The sequence below is a fragment of the Papio anubis genome, chromosome 5, assembly GCF_008728515.1.
Source record: "Papio anubis isolate 15944 chromosome 5, Panubis1.0, whole genome shotgun sequence".
Taxonomy (NCBI): domain Eukaryota; kingdom Metazoa; phylum Chordata; class Mammalia; order Primates; family Cercopithecidae; genus Papio; species Papio anubis.
In genome coordinates, this window is record NC_044980.1 from 33,980,367 (window position 1) to 34,007,406 (window position 27,040).

General features: G+C 39.6%; 1 protein-coding gene and 1 long non-coding RNA gene across 4 annotated transcripts in view; one reads left to right on the top strand and one right to left on the bottom strand.

The window, feature by feature from the left end:
• The window catches only part of PRLR (prolactin receptor), a 142,444-nt gene that overhangs the window by 105,894 nt on the left and 9,510 nt on the right, over positions 1-27,040 (bottom strand). Inside the window, exon 1 of one of the 2 annotated variants that reach the window (XM_031666103.1) lies at positions 1,641-2,124. The exons of the other annotated variant lie outside the window; for it this stretch is intronic. The gene's annotated coding sequence lies outside the window, so the exon portion shown is untranslated. Of the gene's footprint in view, positions 1-1,640; positions 2,125-27,040 lie in introns of those variants that run through there. 2 annotated transcript variants of the gene reach the window in all.
• LOC110743442 overlaps positions 1-27,040 on the top strand; it is a 122,389-nt gene that overhangs the window by 88,069 nt on the left and 7,280 nt on the right. The window contains exon 2 of one of the 2 annotated variants that reach the window (XR_002522487.2): positions 15,794-15,957. This is a non-coding gene — a long non-coding RNA (uncharacterized LOC110743442). Of the gene's footprint in view, positions 1-7,805; positions 15,958-27,040 lie in introns of those variants that run through there. The other variant, XR_002522486.2, reaches the window with a different exon arrangement.

Consider the following 27,040-nt stretch of genomic DNA (forward strand, 5'->3'; position numbering starts at 1 on the left):
CCTGGCATGTTAGGTTGGCATGCATCTCCTTTGTTTTTGTGCTTCCCTGCAGCATGGCTCTGGTTCTGTCCATGGAGCATCTCCCAAGCCAGGTGGAGTTGGTGGCAAAGTGGCGCATTCCTGGCTCACGAGGTGTGTGTCAGGCAAGCTTGATGCTGCCCTGTGGCATGGAGGGTTCAAATAAGAAACCAGCTCACATCTACCCGAGATGACTGGATCAGGGACTGCTAGGCCATTTGTCTTCTGGTGTCTGGGAAAACTTGCTTCTTTAGAAGAGACTTTGAAGATTTCATTGGTGTAATAAATATTTATTAGATGCCTACAAAGTGCTGGGCTCTCAGGATGAAGGTGACATGGTTCCCGCCCTCATGACCTCATGACACTCTGTCTATAAAATCAGGAAAGGCCTGGTGCAGGTCAGTGAGGGGCTGCCTCTCTCACTGAGCATTGGTTACAAGGCCCTGCCTTACCCCAGGTTAGGCCTCTGTGCGCGTCTCTCTAGCTTGTTTTTCCACTTCTCCAAAACCTTCCTTCTCTTGCTTCTATCTTGTCCTGTGTTCCTTGCAGTTTTCCCTTCATCCACCCTTTCCATTGTTTCTGCCTTCTATCTTGCTGGAAAGTCTGCCCAAATGGATACACAGACTACAGTACATGCATACAATGGATTATTACTCAGTGCTAAAATGGAGAGAAGCCACCAAGCCCTGGAAAGACATGGAGGAACCTTAAAAGTATATTAAGTGAAAGAAGCAGTCAGAAAAGACTCCATTCTGCATGGTTCCAACTATATGACATTTCGGAAAAGGCACAAGTATAGAGACAGTAAAAAGATCAGCAGTTGTCAGGGATTTGCAGGAAGGAAGGGAGGGTTATGTTTTAGGGAAGTGAAACTATTCTGTATGATACTGTAATGATAGATACATGTCATACATTTGTTAAAACTCATAGAACCGTACGACCCAAAAAGTAAACCCTAATGTAAACTCTGGACTTGTTAGTTAATAATGGTATATCAACTTGGGTTCATCATGATAAACATACCACACAAACATAAGATGTTATTAATAGAAGAAACTCTGTGGGGGAAAACGGGTATATGGGAACTGTCTGTACTTTCTGTTCAATTTTTCTGTAAGCCTAAGACTGCTGCAAAAAATGAAGTTTGTTAAAAAAAAAAAATCATCTCAACTCACCCTGATGTCACCCTGGCACAGGCTGTGGCAGCTCTTCAGAGTTCCCTGTCTGGCCTCTCTCTGCCTTCCAGTGTGATCTAGAGACGTTCTCAGCTCCATGCCAACGCAGCCTCCTTGTCTCCCAGTTCACTGCAAGGACTGGTCTGTCATGTGACTGGGCCAGTGTGTTACTGAGCCACCCTTCTGATCTTCGATCCCACGCCTGAACAGCACTGTCTTCCTGGAGCTCCTACGGTCTCAAATGAGCTTCGGTGTTGGCCTTTTAAGTTAACACGCTGTCTCCGTGCTCATCTCTTATTCAACATGGCCCTACCCATAAGACCCTTTTTACCACCATTGATACCCCAAACACACCCCACCCCTGCCATTCCCAATTGCGATGAGAAAGATTGAAAGGAGAGAATCAGAACTCCCAGTGAAAAGAGGAAGGGGACCTGAGTATCTCACCTGTCGCCTTTGGGCGGTTGGACACCTCACCCACGCTTCAGGCTGCAGCCTTCCTCATCTTTGTTAGGTGTCTGAGAGGCAAGTGCCGGAGGTAACATCCTCCTCTGCATTTCCTACACTGACAAGGAGAATGCTGTGGCTCTACGCAGTCATCCTTTTACAACCTGGTGAAAGGTACAGCCTACTGTTAATAATTGATCTGCGTATTAAAGAACAGAGTATTTTTGTAGGCAAGGCAATTCCTTGCTGGAAAATGCAAGGATACATTTTGTTTCAGTTCGTTCCAGGGGCTGGAGCTTCGGGTCAGGTGACAACTTGCTCACATGTGTCTACTGGGTTTGGCTGGGAGTAGAAGGGACAGAGAGAGGACCTCAGTCTTTAACAGGCTCTAAGCAAAAAAGTGAAAAGATTTTGAGTAAAAATATGAATTCTCAAGTTTCCATGAAAAGCAGTCCATCAATTCTTATCAAATATCAACTCTCCTAAAATAAAATAAAATAAAATAAAATAAAATAAAATAAGATAAAATAAAAGAGAAATACTGGCAATGATAAAAAGCCAGGAGAATGGTTCATTCTGAAACTGTGTTTAGCAGCCCTGTACTAAACCTGCATTCCATGAAAGGCCAAGCTGGCAAGTTTGGACTCAATCCTGTAGGCTGTGAAAAGGCAGGGAGGTGACATTAGGCTTTCCAGGCAAGGACGTGACAAATGTGTATGGTAAGGTAAAAGGAAAGGGAGTGAAGAAGGGAAATAACACAAAGAAAAAGCAAAGGGAGTAAAAAATAGTCCTATTTTATGAAAGGTTCTCATGCACGCACTGTCGGCCTGCTCAGAATCTGGACATCAATAGACAAGGGGCTTCTAGGACAGCAGGTGTGTTTTGGGATCCATAAGGTCAACTGAGACTCTTAAAGGAATTCTCCAAAGCCTGACTCCGTCAGCCAGGGGATTAGGAGGAAAATGAATACAGGTCAGGGGATAGGCTTGGACCTTCAGTGAGCAAAAGCAGGACAAGAAACTTAGCTAGTAGGAACTGCCTCCTCAGGAAGATTGTTCCTGCTGGCATCACCCCTCCTCTGTCTGCCAGGCTGCTACGTGAAGATTGCCATGGGCAGGACAATCCAGTGTGTTTGCAAACTGGGCCAGGTGAAAGCTAATCAAGACCTTCCCCGAAGGAACGGTTCTCAGGAGTGTCTCAATCAGTTCAGGCTGCTATAATAAAGTGCTTTAGACTGGGTGGCTTATAAACCACATAACTTAATTTCTCACAGTTCTGGAGGCTGGGCGTCTGAGATCAGGTTGCCAGCATGGTCAGGTTCTGGTTAGGGCTCTTTTCTGGGTTACACACTGCTGACTTCCTGTTATAACCTCACATGGTGGGAAGAAGTGAGAGAGCCCTGGGACCCCTTTTGTAAGTGCACTAATCTCATCCATGAAGCCTCCCAAAGGCTCCATTATATTGGAGGTTAGAATTTCAACATGTGAATTTTGAGGGGAGCACAATATTCCGTCCATTTCAGGGTAGAGAGGTGTAGGTTCTTGGAAATCACTTTCTCCTGTCCCCAACTGTTTTTCATTTTATTTTATTTTTAAATCCAAGGTTTAATCCAGTTTGCCGAGGACCTTAGCCATGATGTGGAATCAAAAGTTACAAGCGGGAGAATGGGAAAGTGAGGCCAGCTCCACCCATGTGCTTGGTTATAGGATTTTGGGGAGGTCACAGCTCATTGGGAGCATCTGAAACTATGATCGTTTTCTGTTTTTGTTTTTCTTTCTCTGAACCTTAATCAACTACAGGGTCAACCCCTTTCCTTCTGGCTGCTCCCTCAGGTCTATCCAAGTGCAGGGTTCCCCCTGGGAGGTTCCCCTTATTGCTGGCTTTGCACAGGTGCCAGCACTCCTCAGCTCAGCTGCTTCCCTCACTCACACTAGTCCTTCCTCCCACCTGTTCGGTCCTTGAGGCTGATGTAGTCATTGATGGACCTACAGGCCTAAGTTTGGGTGGAGACTGAAGATGACCCAATTAACTGGTAGTATCCCCAAGAGAGGACCCTCAGGCTGTGGCTGAGACCCACTCCACAAGGAAGCCTCCCGCACCAGCAACTGCTGCTCAGAGCATGCACCTCAGTGCAGTAGCTGACTGCAGCAGATCTCTGAGAGGATGAGGTTCAGGGTTTTCTCCCCACTTGGGTGTGCCACCCTGGATCAGCACCATCCCCTGAGGACATGCCTTGGACATGCAATGGCATGAGGAGAGGTGAGACTGGAGCCCAAGGAGCGATGCCCATCCTGGTTAGAGGGAAAACCGCCTCTGATGGCTGCCCTGACAAAGGCAGGGCCATCCTGGAGTATTGTGGCATGGATGCCGATGGCACCATTCCTCCAGCCAGCCCAACCCTTCAATCCCTTTTACAATATCTTTCAGCCTCCCTCAGATTCCCCAGTGACAGGGCAGCATCCTGGGCAGCTCCGTTCTACTTCAGCCATTTGCTAACACTGCTGACACAGTTCATCATCCTTTTGTTGACATCTCAGGGCTGCTCTGGCTGCAATGCTGATGGCAGGAAGACTGAGAAGCCTTGCCCCAGGAAGGCTCCCTTTTCCTACTCCAGCAGTGCTGGCCCTGAGCCCCAGCAGAGTATCGCTTAGCAAAGTCATCTTCCACTTGCCAAAGTAAACAAATAGAGCACTTTAGAATAACGTGCCCTCGACTCTATGGAGCATTCCCCCAGTTCTGAGTGAAGCTGCAAAGCTGAGCGCCTTCTGTGGTTCCCACGGCACTGGACACAAGGCGAGCTTCTGAGGATGCCTACAGTAGTCTCTTTTTATTTCATTGAATGGATATTGGCATTTCCAATATCTTCTCTTTGCCTCTCTCTTTCCTCAGATGTAAGAGTCTGAATTCCTGACCTTAGTTTCTTTGTTCTGCTATTTAGCAAACCGGACATTTAATCTTATTTGATCTTATGTGTTGTAGTTTCTGGTTAAGTAGGAGATACCAATCTTCCAAACAGAAAAATATGTAGCTGCTGAAATAAATATATATTTTTTGTTTTGGTTTCCACCACTTGGTCTTTGTTCTCTCTTTTTCTCTCTGCTCCTTTTTCACCACTAGAAAGCACTTAGTGTCTGCCTGGTTTGGGTCATAAAATTGCTCACTTGGACTGTGTTCACAGCAGCTCTGACAGTGTTTCAGCCACATGTCCTCAACTCTCTCTCAGTAAGCTGTTAGCAGACGATCTGCCCACAACGAGAAGCTGAAACCCTCCCCACAGGCAGCTGATTTGCTCTCTGTGAAGCCTTTGCTCTTAAAGGACAACCACAGCACAACCACAGCACAACCACAGCATGATTAACAACCGCCAAGTTCAAAGGAGCTGAAGATGGATTTCTGGCTCTCCGGATCTGGCTGCTGAGAAAGCAGGGTCCCTTGGCAGGAAGCTCTTGCAGGGCTTCTCCTCCAAAGCAGGAAAGACAAGGGAAAAATGCACAGAAATGCAGTTCTGAGCTTCTCACCCTTGTCAGAAGGTTACAGAGGCTCATGCAGTTCCCAAATCTAGGAGCTCTTCTTAAGTATAAGGAAATGCTGTAGGAGGAATGCAGATCAGCTGAGTGAGAGACGGAATTCGATGCAGGCCCTAGTTCTTTTCTCTCCCTGAGCCAGGCTGTGTAATGCTGTGGACATTTTCAGTTAAGATATTCCAGATGTGGAAGCGGTTAGATTGTGAGACAGACAATACGTCTGATAGAAAAACAAATGCCATTTTCTAAAAGAAACAGCTGTGATCTACTTTATGATGCTATATGGCTAAGAATATTAATAATTCTCACTCTCTCCTGTGATTATGACAGAAATGTTTCCAAGGTGCCATTTTCACAGCTATCAATTTGCCTTAAAGGGAGTGAAATGTAGGAGAAATTCTTTAAAAGTTTTAAAAAACACATCTTTCTTCAAAATTGGAAATTGAAAAAAAAAATCATCTAAAATATATTTCCCCCTTACGTTGTACCTTTTATAGTTCTCTAAATAAAATCTGATTATTAAATAAGTACTACAGTAACCACATAACCTACGTGATATCCCAGATAAAGTGATTATAAATCTGTAGAGAGAGAAAATAATTTGTATATTTCAATTTCCATAACATTTTGTTACTCTCTTATCCTCCATAGATTCCAAATTTGTACCCCAAGGTATCAAAAATTCAAAAAACGTATCTATTATCACAACTAAATAGAAACTCAGGACTGAATTAATATAAGGAAAAAAATGCTCTGATAAACTGTCATAAAGAAAACAGTAGGAACTGGGGTTGATCTCAGTCTTGTCCCCTCCAAACTGTGGATGTGAGTTTTAGAAAATACAAGATTTCTTTTTTGCCAGCACAGTCCTCCAAGCCTTGAGTGACTCTGATGATTGCCAAGAAAGAAGGGCTAGTACTGGACAAAGTCTCACATTGTAACCAGCTGGTTGTGTAGAGCATGTTCTTTCTGGCATGTCTCACAGAGCCTCTTTTCTTCCTTTGTAAACCAGGGATGAAAATACTTCACAGACTTATCATGTGGTTTAGAAATAATATAGTTAACATGCCTGTCCTATACACCAAGTATCAAAGAGGTAGTTGATAAATGGCAGCTCTCCTGATACCCATGACTTTGGACACAAAAGCCAATCAATTCTATCTTGGCTACACACTGCCCCAGGACCTGCCCTCTGAAAGCCCTGTTTGCTCTAGGATGAGAGAAAGTTGTCAGTCATTCTCAGAATACAAAAACTCCAAGGGCAGAGACTCGATCTACTTGGTTTGTTGACTGACAATTGCTTTGCCCAGCAGCCAGTGGGAGGGCTTTCGAAATATATATTCTTTGTGAAGGGCACTCTAATTTCACTTAATGTGAAACTGCAAGGAAACAGAGATACTTTTATGGGCGTACTCCCCAAGAACAAGGCTTTTCTTAATCAAGCTGCTTGGCAGCTGAGGAAGGAGTATGGGATTGAAGGAAAAGCCTAGGGTTTCTGGGTATTGATATGAGGTGTCAGGACACGAGGGATGTTTCAATGCTGACACTAAGAATGGTACCATGTCTTTATACAGGGCTTTCCAGGTCAGAGAGACCCTATGTGTGCCTGGCCTGACTAAATCTTCCTCTGTAAGATATCAGGCCAAATAGCACCAGTCCCATTTTATAAATATCCAACAGTTTAAAGAGTTAACAGATTTTCCCAAGATCACACAGATGAACGGAGGCAAGGTTAGAATTCAAACCCAGATCTTTCCTTTACGGAGTACTTCATCTTCAGATTGTTCATCCTTCTTGCTCAGGACTCTATTCATAAGGCTCTACTTTTTCCTTCCAAGTTTTAATTGTATGGAACTAGCAAATTCTTTGACTTAACATGCAAGTTCTGTGGCAAATTCTGTTTCTACCAAGCTGTATAACTTTGGGCAAGTCACTTAAGGCCCCTGAACCCTAGCATCTTCATTAAATGGTGACAATAAAGATAGTACTCAAAATTATGAAGATTAGAAGCAATAATGCATGCGATTGGTAGTACGGTATATGCACTAGTTCTAGCCTTTGGAGTAACTCCTCCTCCTCCCCCCTAACAATAAATCTTTGATGTTGAAATTCCAACAAATATTGATGTCTAGTAAGGGATCTGAGGGCTATAGCTGTTTAAAACATAGTATATTTGTAAAACCACAACTTTCAAGTGATGTTGTGAGAGTACATTTATTATTTGTGTGTCCAAGGAAAATGGTATCTTATCCCTTTGGTAAGAAGACAGCCTTAAGGCCTGTTAGGATGTTATGAATATCAATGCATCTAAAGAAACACTTGCAGGACCTGTCTGTCCTGCTCTGACTTCACCCTACATTCCAATGTCTTTTCCATTTTCTCCATGAAGACTTAAAATGAAACAACCAATATTTACCAGGTACATCATAACTCTCTTAGATCTACAGCTATTAACTTGGATAGTAAAGCACAATTGCAACATTTGGAGCATCTCAGAGGCCTCAGTCAAATCCTTTAATATTTTTGCGGATACTTTTAGTTCCCTTCCCTTCCCTTCCCTTCCCTTCCCTTCCCTTCCCTTCCCTTCCCTTCCCTTCCCTTCTCTTCCCTTTTCTTTTCTTTTCTTTTCTTTTCTTTTCTTCTCTTTTCTTTTCTTTTCTTTTCTTTTCTTTTCTTTTCTTTTCTTTTCTTTTCTTTTCTTTTCTTTCCCTTAACAGGGTGAGGCTGCTTGGTTCCAGATATCTGGTCTCAAATTCCAATAAATTGGTAAAGAAAAAAGTATTTGGAGATATGATGGGATGAATTCCTTTTACTCCTTGACCCCAAAACCTCTGTTATCATAGATATTAATTTTTCAGTTTCAGACTTGGCAATTTATCAAACCTATTCTGGAAGGGAATCTTTACTCACCAATACCAAAATCAGTAGAATGCAGACAAATGCATAAAGACCTCGAGATAAAGAGAGGCTAAGTGTTGTAGTTAGGGCTAGTGACTCTGCAGCCACATTGTCTGGGATCACCTAACTAGCTGTGTGACCTTGGACAAGTTACTCAAGTTCTTTATGCTTCAGTTTCCTTATCTGTGAGATGGAGATGATAAGAAGAGAACCTATCAATTGCTTCTTATAGGCAACTTACATATTTCCATGGAGAGATCTTTGATCAGATTCAGTGTGGTGTTCACTAGCATTTGGAAGGACAAGTGCAATCTAGCAGAGAAAAAACGACCTTTGAGTCAAGAGACCTGAGTCAAGTCCTCTACCTGATTCACAGATCAAACCATTGAGCACAGTATTCAAGGCTTTTTACAGTTTGACACCAACCTACATTTTCAGCCATGCTTGCTGTCACTTCTTCTCCTTGTGTTTTGCTCATCAGACTATTTGCAATTGCCCAAAATACCAGGGATGTACAACTCACCCTCAGTTCATCTGTACTGTCTCTCATATAATCCCCTCCCTACTTGCTGCCTACTTGTTCATTAACTCCTCCCCATTCTGGCTGTGGCTGCACTTTGGCTGTCTCCTCCACTAGACTGTGCTTAGGGAGAGCAGAGAATACTTACCTTTTCATATTGGTGCCTGGTATACAGCCTGGCACATAGTGGGTGAGCAACAGCTATTTTTAAGTAACTGAGATATTAAATTCGTATCTTTTAGTGAAGTCTCTTAAGAATGGTGACCATAATATGTCTCCTTTCTACTTTAAAAAATATGTGAGGGCATCTGAAAGTAAAGAAATAATACACTTTATTGTCAGTAATATAATGACTCACTAAAGACATGAACATAATTTAGCTTTAGGCTATTCTTACATTTTTTTGAAAGCCTGGAAAAATGTTCAAGTGGCAATTACTTTATGTGTCCCTGAAAATACCAGTGCAAATTCTTTTGTTAATAGAGTATCTCTCCTCTGACAATCAAATGGGGGCATGTTGCAAAATGACCCCATCATTGGTCTTGTTCTTAGACAGGCTGTAAATCCCTGATGACTTCTCATGGTCAGCTGTGTCTGGGTAAATCTTGTTCCCATAGGACACTGGGGAGAAGAGAATGTCTGAGCTGGCCATTTCCTTCATCTGGTTCTGAAAGGAACACCAATTACCAGGCCACCTTGTTGACATGTTACCTCAAATGCTTTCCTGTTTGAGAACAATTCTTTCAGAAACACTGAGCTGTCCTTTTCTATAGGCAGTAGAGAAGTGGATGGATTCTTATGCCATGGAACTTGGGATCTTGGCAAAATATGGCTAAACTCCTTTAGGTACCTTTAAATATCTGGTTATGCCAGGGGTGATAGTGGCTACAGCAGGTGTCTTGCTCAGCAGAACATTGTGTTGAGTGTGTAATTAGAAAGACTAACTGGATGGAAGAAAAGAGACAAGGAACCAAGATTTCTTGAGCTTTCTATCATGGCCAGGGAAAGATAGTTGGAATTATTACCCTGAATTTGAAATCATCACACAAAGGCAGACATCATTCTTTGTGCCAGAACTTTAGATCCAATGTCATTCTTCTCATCTGTGTTCTGAAGTAGAGGGGTAGAGAAACTTACTTAATGAAACTCCAGTGGTTGGAGGTGTTAATACAGATCTGATGGGTCTCTGTGCTCATTGAACAGAGCTTTGCTAGTAACATGTCAAACATCCATTACAGAGCAATAATTCATAGGAAAGAAGCAAAGCATTAATGAGACTTATTTCTTGAATATGGTTTACTAGTAGCAAAGCTCCCCTTTTCATTTAGTGGGAAAGCATGAGAATTTTGAGCCTTTACCAAAAGCTCAGCATTGCTATACTAAATATTTAGGGTAGGTAGTTGAGCTTTCCCTCATTGAACCCTTCTCTTTGTTTGGTATCCTTCATGTTGCAAATCAAGATTGAGAAAGTCAGATTGATTTTTTGAGGGTCACAGTAGTCACCAAAAAACAAAAACAAAAACAAACCCAACAACAAAAACAATACAGCTCTAATTTTTATTGGTGGTAACAAGAAAAAATCATCGTGAGAGGTACACGTGTGCTTCTTAGAAATATTATTATATGGGGCAGCGTTTTCATGGTACTTAAAGGAATGTGCATTTCAAAGGCTAATTGTGTGAAACTTTTCTCTCAAAAGATCAGAATATTGTGCCATTGTATTCCAGCCTGGGTGACAACAGCGAAATTTCTGTCTCAAAAAACAAAACAAAACAAAACACATCTCTCTCTCTCTCTCTCTCTCACACACACACACACACACACACACGAAGATCAGAATGTAATGTTATCTTACGCTTGAGTTGGAAAGTATCCTGGTCTGAGAGTATATAATACTCAAGTGAGAAGATGAGATGTTTAGCTACGTCTTGCATCTTATGATGAGGATGGGGATGGGCCTCTTTCTTAAGGCAGCAGGGCTTTGGGATTTCTAATAAGCAGCAGAGGGTACGTACAGAATGCCTTAAGAGCTGTACTGAAGATTCAGCCTTAGTGTTTCGGTTGTTTAGCGTTATTCTTCAAAGACACTCCTACCTTATCAATCCTATTACCCCAGTGGAATAATGCAATCTAATTCCAGAATCAAACGATTTCCTGGTAGCCATAAAGAACATAATTCTAAGAAACAGAAAAAAAAAAATACATTTGTGAGAATCAAAATATTTTTTAAACAACCTGGAAAGATCTTCACAAATTCCAAAGACTCAACCCATCAGCCTTACACATGACAATGCTAGCAGTAGAAGAAAGATCTTAACTTACCCACTGCAAAAGATCATGTCTTATGCATCTCTGTATGTTGACTTTCTAGTAAGGCGCCTGATACATCATGGGGTCTCAATAAATATTGACTTGAATTCAAGTGATACTCAAAGATGATAACACCACATCTTTGGAGACATACACTTAATCACCCTTTGAAGACAGTGACACAAATATAACAAGTTTCCTGCCACTCTTCTTCCCCAGGACACTTGGTTATCTGTTAAAGGATTTTCTTGGTGAGAGAGCACTTACAAATGCTAAAGGCTGCCAGAGAGTACATGTTTGAATTTCTGTATGTATGCAAAATAGGGAAACATGTTATTTGTTCACACTAACTTGGACTTTATTAAATGAGAAATTCAGCCGAGATTCACAGGAAAAATATGTAGAATGATAAAAATCTTAAAACCGGAAAGGACTTAAGAAAATGCTAGATTTCTGGGAAGAAGTTCTAATCTTCAACTACGCTAAAAGATAAGAGATTGGCGAGGAGGGAGAAGGATCAGGAGGGAGAAGGAGGGAGAAGGATAATACCACACTCCAAGACCTACAGTTAGTCCATAGCCAGAAACTTGGAAGACATGTTATGACTAACATTACCCGTGTCGCTGTAAATCACAATTATTAGCCAATATATTATTTGCTATTGGCAACAAAACCAAATTGTTGGCTTCTTCAAAGAAAGTAAGGAGACAGTTCATTTTTTGCCTAAAAACTGTTTGGCTATCGCTCTGCCAAATAGAACCATTTCAAACAAGCAGAGCATCCCTTCTATATCTGTATAAAAATCTCAACTCTCAGAAAACAATGAAATTGGATGTTAGAAGACTGAGCAGTGGTGGACCGAATTCTGGAACACACATCTAGCAAGTAAGGACTATGGGGGTTGGGTTGGAAGAAAGAAAAAGCCCCTAAAGAAGAACATACCAAAGATGATGACCTTTTATGTTCTCTATTTTGCCTCCAGGAGAATAGGCAATGCAAGAAGGGAAGATCCTATCAGTGCAGAAAACTACATCAGTAGCATTCCTGTTAGAGGCCGATATTGAACTAGGACATGTCATTCTGCCCTCCAGCTGTAGGCCAGAACATTTACAGCCTAGTACATATTGAACAGGTTTAAGAACACATTACATATGCTCAGTGTTCACAAATATTGGGTTTAAGTAGATTGATTTTCATTCCTAGATGAGTAATCATGAAAAATAAGTAGCTTCGACAGTGAACAAAATTGTCTAACAAGAAAACTGAAACATCATCTCAATGTCAATGTCAGGAAAGTGTTTCTCATCTTCAACTGAAATAGAAAATACTGTGGAAAAGGACAGGTAGCCATTATGAGATAAAAGTAAGGAAGGAAAAGAGTGCTGGGTTAGATTAAAAGGGGTTGTAGAGGAGCCAGAAATGAATTAATAGTACTAATTTGTCCATTGAAGGTAGTGAGGAGTAAAACTGACACTATAGGAAACAGAATTAAGCACTTCTTGAAATGTAGATGATCTACACTATGAACTCTAAAAGGATAAATGGGATAAAAGGTGGTGGATCTTAAGATGTTAAAACTTAAAAAGTAAAAAATGAGAAATTTATGGTATAAAAAGATAATGGTTATGGACACAGAAACCAGATAACCATAGAACTGCTCAGGAATGTATTGTAAAAGAATTATGTTGCTGAACAGATCACATAATTCACAAAAGAGAAGCCATGCAATATAAAATATTTACTGACAGTAACTTGAATAAAAAATGTTAAATTATTTTTACCAATACTGAAGAAAGGTTGGAAGAAAGTAAAAATGGATTAAATTTCCTTTGATGGGGTTATTCAAAGATACCATTTTGTTTTGAAGTTGATTAGAAAATTGTATGGTCATGTCTTTGACTTTGCTAAGCATAAGATATGGGTAGAAGTGTCTTGGAAACTTTAAGTGTAACCACTTGTAGAAATGAAAAGAAGGGTGATAAGCTTCTAAATTATTGAAAAAAATTAAAAGCAAACCCAAATCATAGTCCATATGGCAACAGAGAGATCAAACGGAAAAGACAAGAAAGTATGAAAATTATTTTTCTAAAAAAAGAAAGAAGATCAAATTAATATAATTTTGACTGTCATAACTGATGTAAAATTCTAAATGAGAGAAAAATACTTCCATAGTTTTGTAGTCAAATACATTTTAGAAATACTGGGTTAAACTCGGTTGAACTCATCTCTTTATTGCAGATCTCATATTAATATGTTAATATGAATTAAGAATGCCTGGGAGAGAGAATTTTCATTTGTAGCATTTCCCAAGTTTATTTTATTAGATTCCACATAACACACTTTAAAAAATGTTATGTAAGAGGAATTCTTCTTGAAATTGATATTAAGACAGGATGCTCACTATTATCATTATTATTTAATATTAGAAGTTACGATCAATGCTGTAAGACACCAAATAAAAATTAGATGCAATTATTGGAAAGAGAACAATTATCATTATTTAAAGACACCATGATTATAAACTTTTATAATTAACCATAAACACTTATAATTAATTATAATCTGCTAAATAATCAGGTAAAAAGTAAATATACATACATTAATATTTATCCTGTAGTCCAGTAATACTAGAAAGATAATGGAAGAAAAATCCATTCATAACGAAAAGCTAAAATTATAAAAGAAAAAAGAATACCTTATCAAGAAATATGCAGGACCTATATGAATAAGACTATAAAGGCTTAAAAAGAAATATAAAAGAATTGAGTAAGTGGGAAAACTTTCAATGCTTCTTGATGGGCTGACTCAATATTAAAAAGAATGTCTGTTCTTCTGATTTAACACATTTCCAATCAAATTACCAATGGGAGATTTTGTGTGGTGTGTGTGTGTGTGCGCGTGTGTGTCTATAGAGAAGTCATGTAATATAAAATATTTACTGACAGAAACTTGAATAAAAACATCTTATTCTCCAAAAAACTGAAAAATGATTGGAAGAAACACACACACACATATATACATGTATTTACACCCATGCGTATACACACACGTATGCTTTTATGACTTTTGAAATTATTTTAGAGTTTATTTGGGAGAACACATTGGCAAGAATAGGTAAATCAATTTTGAAAATGAAAAGTGATGAGGATACATGCATTACCAGTTTAGATGTTTCATTAAACTCAAAACAGTGTGGTGCTGACCCAAGAACTGATATAGCAATAAAACTAATTAGATTATTCTGGAATAGACAGTATGGTATGAATAAGAACTTAATATACACTGAAGCATTGCTTGTCCAGTGAAAAGGGATGAGTTATTCAACACATTCTCTGCTCAACATCATTATCTTTCTCTCAGACTGCCGCAGCCTCCCCAGTGGTCTCATGCTCACACTTGACCACCACCCTGCCCTGCTCCTTCACACACACACACACACACACACACACACACGCACACTCCATGTTCTGGGGAAACAGGACCTTTAACATTTAGGACACTGAACAACACTTTCACATGTACTGTTTCCTCTCTCTAAATTCATGTTGCCATTTTTCTTCATTCTCAGCTAGAAGGTTGTTTCCTTCCAGAAGCCTTCCTTTACCCCCCATGTCCAGATCAGGTACTTCTTCCCACCTGTATTTCCTCTTGCATAGCTTGTAATATGCTATTTTATAATGACCTGGTTTTGTTTGGCTATCCCTTCATTAAATTGTAATCTCTAATTGGCAAAACCACCCGTACCTGGTTTTTTGTCTTACCTCTAGTGTCATGCTTAGTGCTGAACACAAAACACTCAATAAGTATGTGTTGAATCAACAACTAAACTGTAATCACAAATGAAAAAAATGAACACACTTCAAGCCACAAAAGCTTATTCATTTGTCAAAAATACTTCAAACAAAATTAAAAGACCAACATCAAACTGGGGAAATATTTATAACAAGTATTATAGAAAATAGATTGCTATCTTTAAGATGAAAAGGGGTTATTTTTTACAAATTAAGAATTTTTTTACATCTATTAATGATAAAAAATTAAGAAAATGTTGAGAGTCAAATAGAAATCTTGATAATTAACATAAAAGGAAATCAATAAAAGAAGAAGTATGAAGGGTAGTAAGTGTATGAAAAATTAATTATACCTAGTAGTCAAAGAAATGAAAATGAATATTATTTTAGACTTAACAAATTAGCAAAATCAGTACATCCATATGATGGAATGTTATATAAGCTTAAAAAACAAGTTTTCAGGAATGATTTATTACTACTTATATACACATATATTATTGACTGTCATATAACACTAAGTAGAAAGAATTTAAAAAATATGTATACAATCTATTCCTGATTCTTCTTAAAAATGAGAGAGGAAAATATTTCACCACGTATCAGTATTTTTTTTTCTTCTGGGTGATGAGATGAAGATGATACTGATTTTCTTTATTTCATTCTAAAATGTCCAAAAAATTATAAAAATTTTAAGCCTATGTAAGAATCCATTTTCCTAACCTTTCAGCAAATTGAGAAATCTATTCCATAATATACTGGACAGCTGACATTTATATTCTTATGTAAAGTTACTTTCTTCCATCTCTTTAATGTACCAAATGAAATAAGCCTTTCTTGGATTTCCCTGATCAGAGAAATGACTACTTTTTTTCTGGGGCAAAATGAGTAGAGAGGTAGTCAACAAAAATGAAAAAAAAAAAAAAACCTTCAAAGAATTCCAAAGAGTACTTAAGACCCACTGTTCAGAACTGAGCAGTCCTGGAGGATAAACCAACTAGCTTTATCACTGGAAATAATTCACAGAGATGAAATACCAAGATGTTAATGAAAATTATGTCTATTGAGTTCCTAAAAAGAGGTTAATTAAAACTCCTTTCTCATCTTCTGAAGTATGTGCCAGAGATCCCACAGTATTAAAAGTCATTGGGGAGTGTCAATCAAGCTGTGTGGCACAATATTCATTTCCACGTTCCAGAAGGAAAACGTATTCACTGTGCCACGATGGTACACGGGCTTGGACCACCTTCTAGCCTATAATCTAAAAAGCATGCGAGGTAAGTTACCATCATTGTTTATCTTCTTATCAACTGCCTTAACTTCTGTATAAGTCTATAGGCATCTACTCTGGCCTGCCACAATAGTCTTAAAAGAGTAGCCTGAGTGGTTCTTCTAAAAACTACGCACAAGATCATGCCATCCCTCCACTTCAAATGCCCCAAAGGCTTCCCCTTGCTCCTTGAGAGCCTGGGGCCTGGTCCCTCTCATTCTCCAGCTTCTTCTCATGTTTTGTTCAACTTGGCTCATACACACTGGGTTTCTTCATTTTCCTGTATTGGCATGCTCCCTCCCACCTCAGTGCCTTTGCAGGTACTGAGAAAATGTTACCTTCCCATTTTGATCTTAAATCAGTCATCACTTTGACAGGGTTATTCTCTTGCAGATTAATGTCTCTCTCCTTTGTTGCCCTTACCATACTCATAAATGCACTTGAATTTGATTGAGATCTCTTTTCTCAATATATTATAAGCACTGTGTAGGCAGAGACCACTCAGCTCACTATTATTCCCTTAGCATCCCGCACACTGTGTCTTAGGGTTTCAGAGATCTTTGTTTTATGAATTTTGCAGAATCATTCCCAAAGATGACCATGATATATTTTAATATGAATTTCTGCACAGGACTTTCAATGACACACAGTTCCTTCTCTAACTGATCTCAGTAAATTCATGTAAACTTTTCTCACTGAGTCAGGAGAGAAGAGGAGAGAATTCAATGCAAAGGTAGACCTTCCCAGATCAGAAGTAGAGTCCTGTCTGGGCAGCAAAGCTCAGTCTAGAGTTATTCAGCTCATTATGCTAAATTACATCCAAGATTTTCTCATTCTACAGAAAGAATGTGGTTTGTGTAAACTATTTGCATGGTTGATATCCATCAGAGACAAACTCTAACTAGAGATCTCTTCCTTTTTTTTTCTGAGACAGGTCTCACTCTGTTACCCACGCTGGAGTGCAGTGGCGTGATCATGACTCACTGCAGCCTCGACCTTACAGGTTCAAGCAATTCTCTTGCCTCAGTGCCCCCAAGTAGCTAGGACAACAGATGTGTGCCACCATGCCCATCTAATTTTTTAACTTTTTTTTTTTTATAGAGACAGCGTTTTGCTGTGTTGCTCAGGCTGGTCTCAAACTACTTGGGTGCAAGCAATCCACCTGCCTCAGCCCCCTAAAGTGCTGGGACTACAGGCATGAGCCACTGCGCCCATCCTAACTAGAGATCTTGGCTCTAAATTACTGCAGGATTATTCCTATACAAAGAAGGATTTTAGTTTTGTTCTTATTCCAACACACCAGAAAGCTTAATTGTGGTTATAATTAAGGTTTAGAGAATTATGGAATGCATTTGTAACCAGCTTAGAGCATTTTGCAAAAGTCAATGTTTGCTTTTCCTGTAGTCCATTTTGCTCTCCCCTAAATCCCCTGCGCTTTCTTAATTTCTCCCCCACTTTCACACTTCCGACTTGTTTATTCTTTGTCATATTCAAAAGGTACAACGGGGCATCATTAGGAAGAGGTGATGTGACCAACCTGGCACACCATGTTCCAGCCTAGTCACTGCACTTCAAGGACTCACAAGGCCTGAAGAGACAGTGATGGAGGCATAAAATGTTCAAGAGGATGGGGAAGTGGGAGTTGTTTAAGAACAAATCATGAAGATTTGAACTATTCTGTCTGCAAAGATAAAAGCTATAACAGAATATGGTTAATATGAAGACAGATAGGGACAGGATAAATAGACTTACTTCCCAATACCATAATAATGTAAAATTCCTTGTAACAGAAAGAGTTACAAAACGGGGAGAGGATCTACTATATAACACTATAGATAGTTAACTTAAGATACTTGCTTATTGATGTTATTGACAATCTAAGTAAGGGAATTTTTTTTTAATTCATATATGACTTGATAACAGATTCATGATGTAGTATTAATACTGAGTAAATATTCATGGATTAACCAAATATTCAGATAAATTCATGTATAATATGACACCAGATTCATAAAATATCAATGTAATATTGACTGAAATATGAATAGGTTAAACAGATTCAGGGATAAATTAATTTGTGTTATTCCAGCAGATAAATACTTGGCATTAAGAGAGTCTAGTTTTATTGAAACACAGCCACATTCATTCATTTATGCATTCTCTATGGCTGCTTTTGTGTGACAAGGGCAGAGGTGAGGAATTGTGACAGAGGTTATATGGCCCACAAAGCCTAGAAATATTTACTATCTGGCTCTTTATGAAAAATATTGCTGACTCCAGTCTAGAACATATTAAGAGCATCCTTAATATTCGAGGTCCACATTAAGTAGATGAATATAAGTTCTTCTAGATAATACCTCTTTGTAGGTGTACAATTTTGGCCAGGGCAGCAATTTCTGATAATCATGTAAAGAGTGTGAAAAAATACCCATTAATCTGATCATCATGTCCTTGGACGTTCGGCAATCAAGCTAAAGATACTTCCTGAATTTTAGAAAGCTGGTGAGTTAGCAGGTTTCTGGTTACATTTAGCTCTTTTTGATGCCTTTCAATTCTGGGCTCCCCACCTACTTAGAAACATGAAACTATTGGGAAATGAAACTCAGAAGTACAAAATGATGTCATCAGATTAGTTGAAATTAAGGTCTGGGGCTTCTGATTTTTAGAACATAACACCACGCTTTCCTGTACAGCAAAGAGATTAGCAGTGCTTTACTCAGAAAGAAACCAAAATCATAGTCTTCACAAACAGGGACTTCCCTTTTTTCCCCCCAGTGAAGTCCCCTGGTATAAAATTAATGTGTATACATGTATTATAACATGACTTTGGTAATCATGTCAGTTATACTGCCTAAATGAAAAGAACAATATAGAAGCCTACTCCATTGTTTGGACATTAATGTTCCCATTTTTCATAACCAAACATGTAAAACATTGAATCCTCTAGCGAATTTAAAGTTTCTCTCAAAACTGAGGGTGGGAGGAAGCCATAGCAGTTCAGGGTCAAGTTCTAAATTTTGAGGCATCATGATTAAGCTCTTCCAGTACAGGGCTCTGGCTTAGCAGCCAAGTCCAAGTATGAGATTCATTAAAGCATTTCATTGTCAGCTGTCATTAACAGTGATCAGTGTCATTCCCTTACTCCCATTGAATGCTTGGCATTGGCTGGGCAAATTCACCCACAAAGAGAAAGTCTCAACAGCAGCTGCCTGCTTACACAGAAGAAAGATTCCAGACTAGCTTAATGCTTTGCCACTGAATAATGCCCTAGCTGCTTGAATAATCAGAGCTACCTACCACATTGTACAATAATCATATCCTATCTAAAATTCATTGCTTCCAAAGGAATATATCAGTGAAAAAAGTCCTGATCAATGACTACTTTGTAAAAGGAGATCCCCATAAAATACCATTGTGGGAAGTTTTACATTTGTACATGGAATTGCCAAGTCTTTACATAACCAGTCTAAGTGATAACACAGCGAGAATCCATAAGCATAGCTTATGCTTCAGTTGATGATTTCCCAAAGCCACATGTGATTTCTACTTTAAAAGAAATCCACAACCTGTTAGGTTATCGCACTTGGATTATGCCTTAGATTTCAAAGCATTCCCTTTACAAGATGAATTCTCACCTTAACAATACAACTGAAAATATTTGGAGCTCATGTTACTGCTGTTTCTTTACCTATCTTAGTTTTTTTTTTTTCCTGAGAATTTCACTATTAAATTCTTACTATACACTTTGCTCACAAATGAACGTTTCCTTTCTATACCAGTAATCACAATAATATTTGAGAAATTAGAAGTAAATAGACAGAACCAAAATTGAACAATGAACAATAACAAGCATCTAAACCTCACTGTTCCTTTTGGTGCAGCCACCCAAGTGGCACACAGCTACTCAAGTCTGAGGGCCCCTCCATGTGGCTAGAAGAAGCCAGGCATCTTGCTTTCGTAACTGTTTGGCCTTCCAAGTGGTTTAGTGAGTCACAAAACCCGTATCATTTCATCTCTCACAAATAGAAACACTTATGCTTTGTTGGGCTGGTTTTCAGTCCTCAGTGCCTGGGGCCCAGTTCCTGCAGAGCACAGTCCCTGGTCCTGGAGGCCTTTGTCCAGGCTGAGGTGTGTCTGCATACTCTCTTCTCCAGCAGGCTGCTATGCATTGACCAGCAATGTGATTTTCCTCAGCACATTTCCAGCCTTCCCCATTGTGCCTCTTGCTAATGGTGCTGATATATTTCTGAGCTTTTCCATTTGCCTTGGTTTTGCTAGAGGAAGAACAGGTGCTTCTACCCTTTCCTTATTTCTGGGAATTGTACACTGCCCAGCTGGCGCTGGTTTGCCTGCTGGCATCAAATGTGGGACACATGGAGAAAGTATATTCTGCTAATCTCCTAGCTTCATCTCCCTTGAGGAGTTTTCCTCCACACTTATCAGATCTGGGTTCCAAAGGCTCATAACCCAGCTCTTCAGATAGTATTTGGCAAGAACAGTGGCCTTGAAAGTGTGCCATTTGTGGGTGAATGTACAAAGCACCAAATCAACAAACTATTTGTCATCATTCCATTGCCTTTCATCCACGTGTGACGCACTGCTCGAACCATCCAAATACATAAGCAGTGTCACAGGAAAAGGGGCAAACTCATTGAGGATCAACTATAGATGAGAAGTTTCTCAACCATTATCTTCCTCCACCCCCAAAAGGGCCTGGGATGCAGGCATTAATTTCTCTATTGTTAGAAAGATGGAGCCTGAGGTTCAAAAGAAGGAAAACTTCCCTGGGTCACCCAGTTTCTCAGGGGCACAGGCTTGAAGCAAACACAGCAAAAAGAAGAAATGTATTGCTCTTGTATTCAGAGATGCATAACAGTGGGAGAAATATCACATAGCTAACTCCATCTCGCTTCTAATCTCACAAGCTAACTGCCTTTGCTCATTCCTGCACATAGGCCAAGCTAATGATGGAAAGAATTTAGATTATAGTTTAACTTCAGAACTAATGACCATCTCTTTTTGGAACAGACCCCTGAGGAGATTAGAGAGTATGCACACAAATAACAATGCCATCTTAAAGATTTATAGAAACAAGGTCAATCTGGAAAGTAGTTGACCATGAACAAAGAAGTTTTGCAACCTCCTCAGATCCCTGCTGATGCCCAAATGCCTGTGGTCACCAGGCACCTGTAGACCTTAACCCCCTACCTGTTCCCCCTTCCCCTAACATAAAAGGAGCCTAACAATCTATCAACTTAAGATGGTTCTTTAGTACATCAGTCTGCCATCTTCGAGGATTGCTGGCTCCCTGAAATAAAGTCATCTTCCTTGCCCCAATACCTTATCTTATTGGCTGTCATGTGGTAAGCAGTAAGAGCTTTTGACTTAACTACAGAAGGTAAATTCTTTTATAAGGGTTGCCAACCAGAAGCATGTTGCTGGTTTGTTGGTGAAGTGCAAGAAGGGTGTGAAATAGAAGTGAGTGGTCAGGGATGTTTTAGGGCCTTTGAGGCTCATAAATTTGTATTGAGCTCAGACTCAACACTTGCCCCATGCCCTTAGTATTTTACCCTGTTGACTGTACATGTGTTGGTGTTCCCCATTAAATCATGAACTCTTTGGTGAGGATGATAGCAATTATTCCCATGAATTGTGTGCTTCCTTGGTGCCAAGTGTTGTACATCCATTGTCTTTTTCTCGCAGCAACCCTGGAATGTATGTTTAGTAGCCTCATTGTACAGATGGAAAAGTGAGACAGAGAGGTAACTCACTTGCTGCACAGCTTCACTCCTGGAAAACTAGAGCTGAGATCTATGTTGTCTGTCTGATTCTAACGAAAGTTCTCAGTTGCAAGAAGTACAAAAAACCCTCAACCCTAGGGCAAGTTCCGGGTCCTTGGAAGAGTGGAATCCATTGCTGTTTAGAAATAGAAGTAAGGGCCGGACACGGTGGCTCATGCTTGTAATCCCAGCACTTTGGGAGGCTGAGGTGCGTGAATAGCTTGAGGTCAGGAGTTTGAGATCAGCTTGGTCAACATGGTGAAACCCTGCCTCTATTTAAAAAAAAAAATTAGCTGGACTTGGTGGCACACGTCTGTTGTTCCAGCTACTCAGGAGGCTGAGGCAAGAGAATCGCTTGAACCCGGGAGGCAGAGGTTGCAATGAGCTGAGATTGTACCACTTTACTGCAGCCTGGGTGACAGACAGAAAAAGAAACTCTGTTTTAAAAAAAAGGGAAAAGAAAAAAAAAGATCTAGAAGTAAGAACTCTGGAACTGAGGGCTTTCTTTTCGCTTAGCTGGATATCAGCAAGGCTTCTGGAAATTGTGGTATTACACCGGCACCAGAAGAAGCTACTACAAGGTGCTACTGGAGGTTCCCACAGGCTCTCAAAATGTTTCTCTCACCTAGATCATAGAGACGTTTCCACCAATAGAGATTTGAGGTTGAACTACTTTTAAAATGCAAATTCTGGAAGTGCTCATTTATTGAACAATAGTGGCCTGAATGGTTTACTGAATTCTTTGGTATATTCTCAGGAAGGTTCAGTTTGGAGGAAGAAGGGGTCTGACAGAAGAAAACAGACCACAAAGTGGGAGGGGGACAAGAAAAGGAGTTGGGGGCTTATGTGGGGCATCTTAATAGGGTAAGCAGAGGTAAAAGAAATTCTTCCTCAAACAGAGTAGGATGACAGCAGAGAAGTGAAATAAGCAGGTAAACTTATTCCTTGGGTCTAGCATACCACACTGTGCGATCCTCTAGATGAAATACACGTACAAGTGGTCATTAGTGTGTGATGACTGTGGACAACCTGGGACATAGATCAACACCAAAGACAGAGTGCTGCCTTATAGTTTTGGGACCAGACCTATATAGGTAATCAGAAAACTTTCATTTCTTTTGAAGACGTGGACAGTGATTTGGTTTGACACTAGTTGGGCTGACAAGAACTTGGTTTTTAACCATCTGTTATCTGTGATTATTTGAAATATTCAGTTTCAAAAGTTTAACCCACTTATTGAACATTCCAATTCCAAAGACATTGTTAGGCACTGGGGCAGAGTATACAAAGGAGAATAAGTCACAGTCCTGCCCTCAGGAAGCTTATAGCATAGTGGTCTTGACCAAGAAGTCTATGTTTGACACAGGTGATAAATGAAGGTGGTAGAGTAATACTATGAGTGGAATGAGTACATTCGAGAATTCCCCTTTAGGTGACAGGTTTTGCCTTCCCTCATCCTCTTCCCAAATCTTAGCAAGCATCTAGCTCCATTGACTGATGTTTAACTCCATGTATCCTTCTGGACATCCAACCCATGCAATCCTTTTCTGCTGAGAAACTTCTGAGGCCTGTGATGACCTGAGACAAATGCAGAGAAGAACTTATACCTCCAGTCTCCTGAAAGTGGGTGTACATGCCAGCATTCCCAAGTTCCTGCAGAAGACTGAACCTGTGCAGGCTTAGATCCTAGGACTCTTAAACCTGATACTTAACTCTATCTAGATTATTTGTAAACTCACCACTGGAAGTACATGCCCACCAATACCCAGATGTGTGCATCTTGTGTGATTTCATCTGTTCTTCTGTACTTTTCTCTGAAAACACTGCTGTTCATCCCTAAATAGCCACACTAAATAATACACTTGAGTTTAGAAAGGAAGCTCCAGGGCCACTAAAGAGTCATTGCTACTACTACTGGGGGATCAGCAATAGTCTGTAGGCTCTGACTTCGCATAGTCATAGCATTTCGCATGTGAGATAACTTTAAAAGGGTATCTGGCCCATATTCATATACATGGTATATTTTTGTAAAGGCTGGAGGACAGAAGAGAGGGACATATTTTTATGAACGTGCTTTTGTATCTTTGAATTTTAAATGAACTAAATGAATTCTAAACCATGCATAAAAATAAATAAAAATATAAAAGTCACAGATATGAACACTATTATGGTTGCAATGACATCCTTTGAAAAGTAAAGAAAAGTTGCTAAGAGAAAAATAAAGCTCATTGAATCAAACCCTGAGGGAGGTGATAGACTCATCGCTGTGATCACATAACTGCCATTAATTGCCCTGATCTTTAAACGACTTGATTTTAGCTTAGGACATATCTATATCTGATACATATTCACTCTTACTTTCTGCTAAATATTTAACCAAAATCATCCCAATAAAGAAGGAATTTATATTATTGGTTTGAAGATTTTTTTTTTTAAAGATTTACCTTTTTGTAGGATTCTGAATTATTTGGAGAATATGCAAAGATTTGAAATAGCTTTCAAACTTTAATTAACTGATGTTGCCACTGCAATCTTCCAAACTTAATTGAGTATAGTTTACTGCAACTATATATATGGATTTCTGTTTTCTTTGCGGTTTTAAATTTGGAAGTTAACCACAAGAAATATCTGACACGTATCATATAATATTTTAAAATAACATTTTTTTGAAAATTAAAGTTGAATAAACAAATTGACGATTTGATTAGGTAACTTCAACACTTCCAGTGAACGCATGTTAATCTTTATTGAAAATTGTCCTATGGAAATTGGAGCAAAATCGTTGCCTCTTATATAATTAAAATATATAACCAGTTTAAACATATAGTATAGAAGACAAATCATCACAATTACTGCCTTTACAGCCATTGCTGAAGAATTCATTACTTAAATTAAAATCTTAATGCATTTCCTTGTATAAACTTCAATTCTGCTAAATCCATTGTTGTTACTATCATTAGGGAGGAAGGAAAGTCTGTTACTTTCACGCTAGTTATTGAGAAACCAAGTAACTCGCGAGAAAACATTTTTGAAGGTAGATATGCAGTGAAAGGTAGAGAAGACAGAATGAAATATTGTGTTTCCTAGGCTTATTTCACTTCTAATAAAACACTGGAAAGAAGCCATCAAAATTTTAAAGGAAATAATGTGGTAACAAATAAATTAATACGACTCTCTCTATATCTTTTTAAAATTTTTTTTTAAGTTTCCAAAGGCCGGCCTCAGATGGCTGTAGGGAGCAATTAGAATTTGCTTCATGGCTTGTTGAATAACTTTGGTTTCTTCAGTCTTCGATAAGTGGCAGGTGGGTGGGTACAACACAGAAACTATGAATAGTAGGCAGGAAGAGTTTGAGGAAAAGAGGCGGCATTTCATCAAGACTCCTCTGGTATTGGCAACTTTAACCAGCCAGAGCCCTGTCTGGGGGGTGGTAATTTATCCTCCCACCTTGGCAGATGGCAGATGGTTTAGATGTGAGGCCTTTCTGGAGGGGGGTTGGATCATTCAGCCTCTAGATTATGCCATCTCCCCACCAGTCCCACTCCTGGAAGCCCAGCCCAGTTTTACTGTCTCCTACTGGTACTTTGGGTTTTTTGCAGGAGAAACAAGTCTACTTCTGAAGGTGGCAGCTTCAATTATATAGAAAAGTGGCACAACATAGTGGCTAGGAACCCAGAGCTCTACAGACAGACTCAGTTCAAAACCCGGCTTTACTACTTACCAGCTGTATGATCTTGGGCATATGACTTAACCTCTTTTTTTGCCTCAGTTTCCTCATCTAAAAAGATAATAAGAGTACCCACTTTTTATTATAAAGGGTGGCTGGAAGGACTAAATGAGTTAAAACATGAAATTCTTAAAACAAGGCATTGTATATAGTCAGTGCCCACTAAATGCTTGCGATTATATTAGCATTTCTATGGAGAAACTGAGCAACTGTAGAAAGCCCCATGTAAATGTCTGACAGCAGAAAGGCCTTGGTAAACACAGCCAAAGTGTCAAAACACTCAGAAAAGAGATAAACTAGTAATGTGAATGTGACCTTTCCAGCACTTACGAAAAGCACGGTAATCAAAAACAACAAAAACCATCAGAACAGTCTTATGAGACAGGATGAAATTTTTATGGTTAAGAGGCAAAAGCAGCAAACAGAAGTTTCTCACCAGGCAGGGATTTGTTTTGTTCTGCTTAAACAAGTTAAGGTTAAAATTCCTAATGTTTTTAAATAGCACTAGATGTTATTCTGTTTTGGTTCAAAACAAGGGGTCTAAAACAAGGGTAGGGCAGGAACACTCATCTTGAACAGGACTAGATTTTCTAGCAGTTTGGCTGGTCCCTTCCATCTGAAAGCCATGCCGGCCCTGCCTCCAAATTCCATCCTGAATCCAACACCTCTTCCACCTCGTTTGCTGTCACCTTGGCATGATCCACCCTTCCCTCTTGCTTGTACTTCCGATCAGCCTCCTACAAACCCTCTGCTTTCAGTCTTCAAAGCATTCTCCACACAGAAGCTGGGAAGAGCTCTCAAAGGCAATGCCAACCATGTTCCTTCCCTGCTGAAAACCTCCCAATGAGTTAGGATGTTAAGCTCTCAAAGCACTTAATAGCCTAACTCCATCCCATGACCTTGGGCCTTCCTTGCTCTTTTCCCACCTGTCCCTCATTGCTTCTTACCTCGGGTCCAGCCACAACGGTTTCCTTTCTGTTTCCTGAACAAGTCAGACCTTTTCCAGTCTTAGGACTTTTGCTGTTGTTCTTTCTGCCTGAAGCCTTCTTTCTGCCAGCTCTCAGCATGTTTTTCTTTTTAGTACTGATGTGCTGGCTTGAAGGCCACCTCCTCAGACAGTGCAACTCATACAAGCTATTGAAAGCAGCCCTCAGCAAACTCTATTCCCTTCAATTCATTGCATTTTTTTTCATAGTACTGACTAATTTATTGGGTTTTATTTACTGTTTGTTTTTAGTGTGGATATCTATTTCTTCTTATTGGAATGTAAACTACACTAGAATAGGAACTTTGTCCTTGTATCTCCAGTCCCTATAACGGGTTCTTGGAACAGAGCAGGACCTCCATAAACATTAGTTGAGTGAATAAAGAAATTCCGATGCCCATGATACTTGACTAACAGGAGGTCTCTGTCCATCCTTCTCCCCTGTAATGTTTTTTCTTATTTTCTCCTAATCCCGCAATCTCAGCACCCCAGAAAACAAAATGCTACATCATCTTCTGTCCCCCAACCTCTTCCACCAAATGTAATACAAAAACCTGGTTTCTTTTTGTTATTAATACAACCTTCTGAGGATTGATGT